Source organism: Pinus tabuliformis, chromosome 1_2 (assembly GCF_031772625.1).
Source record: "Pinus tabuliformis cultivar Carrire ecotype Pingquan chromosome 1_2, CPIR1, whole genome shotgun sequence".
Lineage (NCBI taxonomy): Eukaryota > Viridiplantae > Streptophyta > Pinopsida > Pinales > Pinaceae > Pinus > Pinus tabuliformis.
The window spans coordinates 400,960,232-400,971,731 of NC_142298.1; positions in this window are offsets into that span (position 1 = coordinate 400,960,232).

Here is an 11,500-nt window from a genome sequence, read left to right on the forward strand (position 1 = left end):
GTGTTGCGAGAACTTAACAAAGAAGGAAAAATCACATTTGAGCTTGAATTATTCATGGAAATAAGAACCCAAAAACTTCGGAATCAATCAATTTCAGAGTATCTCGTTAAGAAGAAGAACTTATCCATTGAGGATTCTACATGGGAGGATGAGAATTTTATACAGAAGTATCCAGATCTGCTCAAGCATTGAGGACAACACTTTTTTGAAGGAGAGGGAAATGTTAGGTCCCTATAATACTAGCATAGCCCCCTTATTGTTATTGTTAGTTTAGCCCCCTTGTTATTATTGTTGTGCCCATGTAGCCTCCATATTGTTATGTGGTTCCCGATAGAAGCCCACTATTATTATTGTTGTTCCCTTACATTATTATTGTCATGTAGGATCTGACTATATTGTGATGCCTTAAACTCATATATATACAAAGGAGGTCTTGTCATTTGTATCATCCAAGAATTTTTCATTTATGTAATGTAAAGGAGGTTTCCCACTCGAAGAGGATACCTTTTAAGTTGTTGATCTATCTTTTTTTGAGTTGGTTGCATAATAAAGGGAAAGTGAGCCAACATTCCCTTGAAACATGCCTTCAATTTTAGAGCTCACACATGGGCCAACATTCCCTAGATGATTCATAATAGTTGTTTGGTGGGAATTTCAAGTGGTTTAGCAGAATCCCACTTATTTTAAACGTGACTGTGTCAACACAAAAAACCTTAGATGGTTATAAATGACAAAAAAACATATATATTTCATAATTGAAAGAGAATACATCAATATGCAAATAGAAAAGAATACATAAAAACAAATAGGAAGAAAAATATATATTTTATTATCAATGGAGCAAGGCTTTATTGGTCTTCAAAGGAGACATGAAAGGGATTTGAAATGACCTAGGTGAGCCTTCCTCAATTCCCTCAAGGAGGGTACTTTTTTTCCCCTTGTTGGTTCTCTCTCTCTCTCTCTAACTCTACAAGTCCATAAGCTTCTTCAATGGTGAAATATTTCCATGTGGTAGTGTCTATTCATGCAATATATTGAGAGTGAAGAGAAATATTAGTATAATTTGGGTAGCATAACACTAATTTTCTTCTCTTACCAAATGTTGACTATTGTCCTTATTTATAAATTTTCTTACAACTTCATAAAAACTAGTCCCAAATTTGAATGGAGCTTCATCCCATTGAGAATTTCCATGCATCAAGAGACCTTTGGGGTACCAAAGGACCCTCTATTAATATGATTAATCCCTAATATAGCTTGGTTAGAGTTTCCCTTTCAATTTTGATGGGCTATGGGCATTTAATGTGCTAAAAGTACTCATATTTCACTCCTTACAAATATATATGATTATGGAAGGAACAATCACATCAATTGCACAAAATCCTCATTTTGAGTTTGCACAAATGGATAAAAACCCACTTTACTATAGTTTTTAACTACCTTTGGTTTATTAATTCAAATGTCATGGGTAACTTTTGTCCTACTATGGTAATAACATTCTTTAGAAATCATTTGTGTCACATTGTGAGCAATTCTTTAGGTGATATCAATGTCGTGTGGTGGAAAAATTATATAGAAGGCAAAAAATTACTTGATTTTACTTGAAAACTCCAATGTCAACCTCCTTTAAGATTTGGAAGGTGTGCATGAGTGATATAAGGCTTTATTCTCCACATGCAAATTCCAACATGGCACATGAAACATTGATTTGCTTTTTCACCCTCATGCTTATAATATAGATGCCCACAACACTCTCTTAAGGTGAAATTTTGATTGAAATAACTTTAATTTTCCAAATTTCAACATGGCATGTTAAGTATCCATCATGTTGATCATTTTGAACCTTTTTTGGAATGTTGGAGTAGGCACCTTTTGCATTTGTAACTGTGAAGCACCTCGATAAGCATATCATGCTTCAGGAATTATAATATTGCCTTGTAGAAGCTAAATATACCACAAGCAAGGAAGTGCATACACATTGTACAAACATAACCATGTGGGAAAGACATAGGTTCATGTAAAACCATTGTTGTAATAATTCCTACCTGGTGTGATCACCTTTTCATAGAAAAAGAGTGGCTACCACAAACCATGCATACCAGTATATTCATCTCAAGGCCTCTAATCGTACCTAAGAAGAAAGGGATTGAGATTGGGGACTAAAGGGACTGGGAATGGCCAACAATCAAAAGTACCTAGGATATCACATACATAATCATCCAATTGGCCTATAGGGAGTTGGTATTTTCACTGCCTTCCAGTTTTATAGTGGTGTTGTCTATGAAAAATCTATGGTACCTCCTAGGAGGTAAAAAATGGCTCCAACTGTGAGACACATGAGAACCCCATAATTTTCCGCATTTGTATGCTTAAAAAACTCTCACAATATTTGGCATTAAATACTATGGGGGAATAAGACAAGAGATTTAATCCCTTCCTAGAAAGGAAATAAACCAAAACAAAAATGTATCTCTAATAAAAAAAATAGAAATAACAACACTAAATTAAATGAAAACACACAAGAAAAATGAAAGTAAAAGCTTACTATAATACAAAAATCCTCCAAATAGCATCAACTATAACATGGATAAAATAGTTTCAACATTTTCTGATTAACAAGAAAACTTCCCTTCTCACCATCCAAATGGATAGGCTAGAAAGAATTATTCAAGGACAAATTAAACTGGAATTTCTTGTTTCCATTTCTCAACACTCCCTCTCAACAAGAAAGGTACTATCAACTACCTCGATCATGTCTCTATGAAACTTGAATTTACATCTTGACAATGCCTTTGTACAAATGTCTACATCTTGCTCCTCTGTGGCAATGCACTCTAACAACATAATCCACCTCAATACACAATCTTTGAGATGATGATATCAGATATCAATATGCTTGGACCAATCATGAAAAACTAGATTTTCAGAGAGTTTGATACAACTTTGATTATTACAGTAAATCACATTTGGATCCATATGCTGACCAAATAAACCAACCAGGGTCTTCGTCATCCATATGGCCTCACATGTTTCTTGACTCGCAACAATGTACTCTGCCTCTGCCAAACTGAGTGCAACTGATCTCTATTTTCTGATTAACGAGAAAACTTACCTTCTCACCATCCAAATGGCTAAGCTAGAAAGAATTATTACCTGCAGGGTCCTCAATTTGATATGGGATCAACCAAAGACTTTCAAAATTACCATAATAGGACCCATTTAGAATTTTTTAAGCCACAATGGTGAGCCCTATTTTCAAATTTATTCTTATTCTTTTCATGGCTCTTGAAGAGATGATCAAAGGAACATCTCCTGGCCTCATTAAGCTTAACCAACTACTTGATTTTATTCTATAAAGTCTTTGAATCATAGAAAAAAATATATATAATGTTTTATATTGAGAGCTTTAGGTGAATTGGCAAAGTAACTTCCATCCCATGTACTAGCTCACATGGAATTTTCCTAGTGGAATATTTCTTCATTAATCAATCATCCCATACAACGTAATTCAACTTACTATCCGAGCTTCTCTTGTTATTTCCAACTATATTCTTCATGATAAATCATAAGGTTCTTATTGTTGGACTCAACTAATATATGCATACCAATCATGTTTCTCTAAGTCTTAACTCATTGTGTTGGCCATGGTTTAATATTATGCTTTAAACCAAAGGGATTATTCATTTCCTTTAGTCATTAATCAGGCTAATATCTATACCTTGATAATCTTAGTGTGTATGATTTCCAAATTATACTCCTAAATCATGGCCACCCACTTGCCCCTTGTCCCCAAACAATCCTATTATGATAAGATGTCATTTATATCAATATTAGGAACAAATTAAATCACCTTGGAGTATCCAGTGTACATTTTCAAATGCTTCAGTGATTTGAATATAACATATGCTTTATTTTCCATGCTAACATAGTTCATCTCTGCATATTTGAGCATTTTTCTTATGAAAGTGATGGGCTCCTCATTTCTTAATCATTCTTTTTGAAGTAACACCAAGTAGTGGTATAATGACAAGAAATTGAAAATATTAAAACTTCTTTTTAAAAATCAAAAATTACCAATAATAGAGTGTTGACTATGGAATCCTTAGCACGTTGGAATACAGTCCAACCAACTTGATCCCATTTTAAAGTGGAATACTTATTCAACAAATTGTTGAGAAGTTTGGCAATCTCATTAACATTTGGAATGGAGCTCCTAATGAAGTTTTCATTGCTAAAGAATGACTAGATATCATTTTTGTTTTGTGGTAGCTCAATTTACTTAATTTCCTTGATTCTTTTTGAGTCCACTTGTACACCTTCTTTTGATACAATGTGACCAAGTATCTTTCCTTATATAACGCTCAAGGCTATTTATTGGGATTGAGTGATATCCCATATATGTGACACCTTCCTAAAACTAACCTTCGATGACTAATGTGATCCTTCCTAATATTCAAGAATGTCATAAGATCATGTTAGTAGATCACAATGACATTCCTTATGATATCCTTGCAAGCATAGTCCATGGTTCTATAAAAGTAGTGTCAACATTGAGTAATCCAAAAGGCATCCTTATACGCTTGAAAGTACCCTAAGGTGTGGTGAAACCAATCTTCTTTCTATCATTTGTTTCACCAAGACATGGTTATATCTAGAAAAACCATCCAAGAATGATAATATTCTCAATATATAATTATCTGTAATAGCATCTCCATATTAGGAAATGAATAGTTGTCCTTAATTGAAGTAGTGTTGAGATTTCTAAAGTACACACACAATATAAACTTCCCTTTCTTCTTTTGGACCAATATTGGGTTAGATAACCATGAATTATTCCTAGTTGGAGGAATGATGCCCACATTAAGAAAATTTTCCAATTCTTGCCTCACAAATGACATCACCTTTGGATTTATCTGTCTGAACTTCAGGCTGAATGGCTTGGAATATTTGACCAAAGAAATCATGTGTTGGATGATGCCTCCCTTGTAAGATTTGAGATCACCATAAGACCATGCAAACAAATCCTTATATTTTGTGACCAGATCCTTGATCTTTTCATTTTCTTTAGTTGTGACCCTTGTCCCAATTTTAGTTGTCATTGCATCATCATATATCTGTATGTTGATTTATTTATCATATATTGGCTTGATTTTCTTAGGCCGATCCTTTAATGCATCATCTCTACTAAAAGTGGCTTCCAACGGTACAAGTCCTACAAAAATATTGTTGTCCGTGATTTTTATATGGAATAATCTTCCCTCCAGTAAACATGATTCTCTACAAATTCTTTTGTGTTATTCAAGAGTCTACCTATCTCTACATCATCTTCAAAAAACTACTACTTTTCAATGTTATAAAAAATTAAGGTTTATAACTGAATCTATTCTTCCACCATTTTCTAACTCTACACATGGCTTAAAAATTGAATAAAAAACTACGAACACATCCACTTTCTCATTTAATGATCTAGAAACAACTTCCAAGTTCAATGCTTCAAATTCCATGACAATAATGGTTACCTACCTATACCTTCTCAGTTTTTCATTCTTGCAAGCATGTAACCCTTGGAAAACAACAAGGTTAGAATCACCCATAATCCTTACAACATTAATACCTATGCCATTTTCTAAATTTAATGCAAGTAAAAGAACCTCATACTCAACGACATTGTTAGTAACTTTGAATTCTAAACAATATGAAAAATAAAGAAGTTTACCATTAATGGAAGTAAGTACAATACCTACTCCATTACCTTATTTGAAGTTGTCTCCATCAAAACTCATTTTCCACATATAATTAATGTCTATCTAAGTTTATTCCTCTTCTTCGAGAATTATGTATGATATAACATGCTCCTCCAGAAAAAACTCAGTTTTTTCTTCCTTGGATCTTCCATGTGACTCAATCTTAGCATTTCTCTGCACAAAGTGTTTGTTTCATCATATGGTGTGGGAATGGTCACATAAGAATGGTTGATCTCGATATTACCTCCTATATTTGTAGCTCATTTGTGGGATTGTTATCTCCCAGGTTGTTCCCTTTGACTCCCAAGGGAATACGGCCGGGGTAACCACTAACCAATCTTTGGATTACAGTTTCTAGCCAAACTGTAATCAGAGAGGGCTCTCTCTTTATGATTTGTCTCTGTTTTGGTAGTATTTTAGGCTAGCTATAATGTTCAGGGTTTTGTTTTATGTTTTGGTTGAGGGATGTCTTCTGCATCTAAGGTGTAAGTTTTCAGGCAGTATTAGTCCATTGGGCAATGGAGTCTGTGGCTACAGGTTGACTGAATATTGAGTTGAGTTACTGAGATTACAGGGCCATTTAAATATCTCATGGAACAAATATGAAATTGTGATTATGAGGTGTGTTCAACCAGTGAAAGGCAATTAAGAATTTTCCACTAAGCTGGGTGTGAGAAAGAGATATGTTGCACATGAGCAAACTTGAATTCCTGAAACAACAATCACAGTGAAAGTATATAGTCTGAAAGTGCAGCAATTAAGAATTACACCTTTATAACTGTAACTGAAGAGAACATTTATAATAACATCGATTGAGTCTAGGGTAATCTGTGATTAAATCCTATGACTATTTTTTTTCTTTGCCATTAACTGTAAAACACATAACATGAATGAGGTATGAGAAGATGACAAAACACATAACTAAGAGTTTGAAGAAAACTTATTGATTCATGAAACACGCAGGAATCCTGTAACATTCAGCAAACACCACAATGACTCAGATAACGCAGAGCTTTGGAAATTCCATCAGCTTTTGTATTAATAGTCTGGAAAATTTACAGCATAAGAAACTCTTGAAGAGAGATCAACAACAACCCCTGCAAGATTATGCGAGGGGGGAATATATACAATTGGTCATACAAAATATCTGGAGCCTTGAGTCATTCTAGAAATGAATACGTTCACCCACTTTTCAAGATAGTAGATAAGAAAGTTATTACATCATTGAATACAAAATAAGTGCTCTTTATGTATGTCAGAAGATATTTTGACCTTTGGAGGCCACTGAGTCGGTCTGAACGTTCTGCTTTAACTCTGGAAAAATGTGCCTTTATGGCTGTCGTGCTGTAGTTTTTTGGCCCTGTCACCTGTAGCTGTCAATCTTGCTTTATTGGGCGATTAGTTCTGCTGAGTTGGCCCAGCCTTTTCCTTTTCATGCCTGCTGGCGTTGTCAAATTTTCCTGTGCATGATCACCTATGAATTTAAATGGAAATTTGATTTACAGGTTCTGGTTTATAATATCATCTGTATTGCCTTAGTCCACCATTCCTGTGTGGGAAATTGATGCCTCAGAATTGCATCCAAAGTCTCATCTGCCTCTGTATATTTGTAGAAGTTTGGAGGCACTTCAAACAGATGTTTGATCTCATCCATGATAAAAAACAAGTTTTCTATCCTGTTGTAGAGACTTTGTCCTGTAGCTGGCCGTGTTTCCTCTGAGGTGCTGGGCCTTTCAATGATCTGATTTGTGGCGAATGTGTTGACCCTCTTGGCATACTGCTCATGTGTAAGTAGCCTTCCTGCGCTGTTCAGTAAGCCAGGGAGACCTCTGTTTTGCAATGCCACATATTTGTCCATGAATCTATTGACCTCTGTCTGCATGTCCTGGGTCCTTCTTTCTAGTGTCTGCACCAGGCTTCTTAGTGTTAGGACCCTCTTTATTAACAGAATAGTCCCAGTCTTGTTGGAGATTCCCATAGTTTCTAACTGAGCACTTGTTCTATTATTAAGCACATTGATCATCCTGTTGGAAACTTCAGGCATATTGCCTAGAGAGGCCCTTGATCTCTGAATTTCCCTCTGTGCTTTTGCGATGAGCTCCAATTGTTCATGAATTGTTTCAATATATTGCCATTGATCAGTGATGGATTGGCCAATATTGGCCCATAGCACTGTCTTGAGCTCAGCCACTACTTTATCCAGTTTGAGCTCCTTCTCGAGCTCCTTTATCCTGTCTTTGAGGGCTTTTATTTCCCTGCCCTTTTCTGCCACAGTCTGCTTGGATTTATCATATCTTTCATTTAACTTGGCCAAATTCTCCCTGGCCTCATTTAATTCTGTCATTTGGGCTTCTAGGGCCTGAATCTCATTTCTCAGCTTTTGCATGTCCAGGCTTGGGGCTTGCTCTGTTGTTGGTGGTGGTGCTGAGGTAGAAGGTGCTGCCTGTTCTGTTTGTTGAGTGAGGGGAGCAGTAGTTGAAGGAGCTTCCTCAAGGTTAATTATTTCTGGAGGAGGCTGAGATGTTTGACCTCCTTCCTTTTTGCTGTAATGTTGCTTGCAATGCTGCCTGTGCAGCCTCTGATTCTCCCAACTTTTCTTGAGTCTGGATCAGCTGTTTATATAAAGACACCAGCAAAGCTGCCGCATCTTGATCATGCCTCAGCTGGGCAACTTCTTCCGTTTGAGGGTGAATAGTTGCTGGGATTTTGATCTTTTTCCTCAAAGCTTCCATGTCTGCATCCCTCAATTTCAATATTTCTTGTATGCCCTTGATGTCCTTGGGGTCATGCCCAATCTCTATGATTATATCTTCTAAGGCCCTGATCCTGTTGTCCTTTGCTTGAGAGGATGCTCTCTCCAACTCAAGTTGGGCAGCTATATTATTTAGGCTATTTTCTAGCCTGTAGTTATCCAATGTCTTGTCTGCCAAGGAGGCATACACCATCTCACCCGTTTGCTTATGCAATTCGATTTTATCCATTGGGTGGATGTCCTTGGCAAGGACCTCAAGATTGGTCCTCAAGTAGTCTGAAGGGGACTGTGGTTGCAATGCAGTTGGCATGAAGTGACTCATGATCATTTTGCCTTCATTAACATCATATGCCGACATCAGTCTTTGCTGGTTAGTGGGAGCCATTTTCAACAAATGATTATATAGTTGTATTTTTATTGGCTCATTCCTCCTCTTTATGTCAATGAACTGCTGTTTGATGCTCAGTTCACCTTCTCTCTGCTGGCCTGAGGAGCTGACTTCTCCTCCCACTAACCTCTCTTGTTCCTGCTGGAAGGAACTTGCTGAGGCCTCCATACTTGGTGGGCCCATGCCCAAAGATTGCCCCAAAGGCATTTCCTCTTCTGAAAGGGGATTCATTCTGTGTCTTTTCCCCCCTTGAGTTGTTGTCGTTGTGAGGGGAGTCTCTCTGTCCCTCTTTCTACTTATATCCTCCTTTTGTGGGGTTTGGAGGATTGAGGCTTCAGTTGTTGTTTCTTGCCTGGGAGGCACAATTTGTGGTGGCTGCTGCTCAGTAAAAATTGGGGCCTCAGCTGCCTTTTCTTGCTGTAGTGGCTGTTCTTTCTCTTGCTGCCCCTCTTGTGGCTGTTGTACCTGTTGTTGTTGCTGCTATACCTCCTCATGAGGTGGCTGTTCTGGTTCCATTTCCTTTTCTTTGCCTTTGGTAGAGGTTGGCTCAGTTGCTTTGGCTGCTTGCTGATTTGCTGTGGAGGAAGATGAAGTTGTTCCCACTTGAGTGCTTGGAAGAGTAAACACCTGTGAACAAAGCTCTAGGTCAGCCACCTTTTTCAGATTTCTTAGTGCTCTTTGATTTAACTCTTCTTGTGTGATAGGCTCCTCTAAGGTTCCTCTCCTCCACTTTGTTTGATTTGCATACTTTTCTATGTGAGGAAGTCTTACGTGGTCATAACTGGCCAGCCTATATTTGACCCTTCTTAGGCTTATGAAGTGATTGGGGTCATAAGGTTTCCAAAGGAAACTGGTTTGCAAGCCAAGGGATTCTAACATGTTATCCGCCTCTTTCCAACCTTCCTCCCTTTTGTTGTAGATAAAGTGGCCTAATTGGTTCCTAACCTTGAGCTGTGCTTTCTTGCCTTTGCCTGAAAAGTGTAGCACATCAGCATTCCCAAATTGCCTGAAGTATTCCAGGGCAAACAATCTCATGGGAACATATTTTGGCAATCTGTATGGGGGAAACTCACACCCATATATCCTTATAACTGTGTGGTTCTGGTAGAAGTACCAGTCCCCAATGCTGTAAGATTTAGAAAACTGAAGTATCCTTTGCATCTCATCAGTTAGTCTTGGAGGAGGTGAGCTCATCATCAGAGACATGGCTGGGTGGATGAAGAGATCTATGAACTCACAGTAGGTATATGGAGAGTCAGGTCTGCAGTGGAAGACAGAGGACCAATAGACCACTGACCTTGGATTGCCTTGGGCATCCACTCTTTTCACAGCAAAAGAAAACTTTTCATGTTGATAATATAGGATTAGGTGGTAGATATAAGAGGTGTATCTGAACACCTTTTCTCTTGCCAAGTTCATGAACTGCTCATGTATCTTATCAGAGATGTAGGTGGCATAGTCATAGCAGATTGGAGACTTGCCAGGAGCGAACATAAGCATGATCACCAACACAGTTTCATCAACAAATTCATTTGAATTATAGCCCAAAATGGGACTAATCATGTCTGCCAGATCTCTGCCCAATTGGTTGAGGTATACTTGGTTAATAGGAGGATACTTCACAGAGTCAGAGCAAATGAACAGCTGATTGAGTTTGGTGACCTGAGCATCTGTCAATTTAGCTCCTTGATTTATCAAATCTATTAGTGATAAAGGAACTAATTTCTTCTCAGTCTTGAAGTTCAGCATCTCTTTGATAGCTTCAGGGGTGATAAAGAAAACAACTGAGCCTGAAGGGTCAAGTACAACCCTCTGAGTAGGGTCATAGCATTCAGCACATAGATGGATTAAATTAGGAAATTGGTTGACCTGAGGGAGCTTGAAGATAGGGAGAGAAGAGTCCCATATGCCCAATACATATGTTCCACTCTCATGTTTAGTCTTCAATTCATTTAGCAGGTGGATGTGGAACTTGGTCTTCATCAGCATTTCCTCTGATATTTGATAATCCAGGTCTGCTAGAGGTTGCCAGTCCAATTCTCTCTGAGGGGCATTTAAAGGGGCAACATTCAAGGCTACGGGTGCTACTGGAGGATCCATGGTTACCTTTAGGATTTCTATTGTTTATAAACTGGTGTTACTGTGCAGAGCGACACCAAAGAGTTTTTCTTTAGCAAGAAAGGTGAATTACTGATGAACAGAGAATAAATGGTTAATTACAACAATTGAAATACTGCTCAAAGGATGGATAAGACAAATGCCTGGCTTTAAACTCTTTTTTATAGCAAATTGGTGCTTTAGGCTACCAGTCCACGATTGCGCGAACTGGATGTAAATTTTATGAAAACACTGGTAATATAAAGCTCAGCTGGTGAATTTCGACCTTCCAGTGTAAATGGGGACTAGGCACACGGGATTCGCCGGTGGATTATGTGTTTTTTCACTGTTTTAAGCTAGTTTTGGCGATTCACAGACAAAACGAGGCACAAGAGGGATTTACAGGGATAAATACCTGGCAACTGATAACAATGGTCACGAATGCAGGTGGAAATGGCGCGCCAGCGATCTCCAGGTCGAATTCAGTAGGTTGGCGTGAGTTTGAACGTGAAAAACATC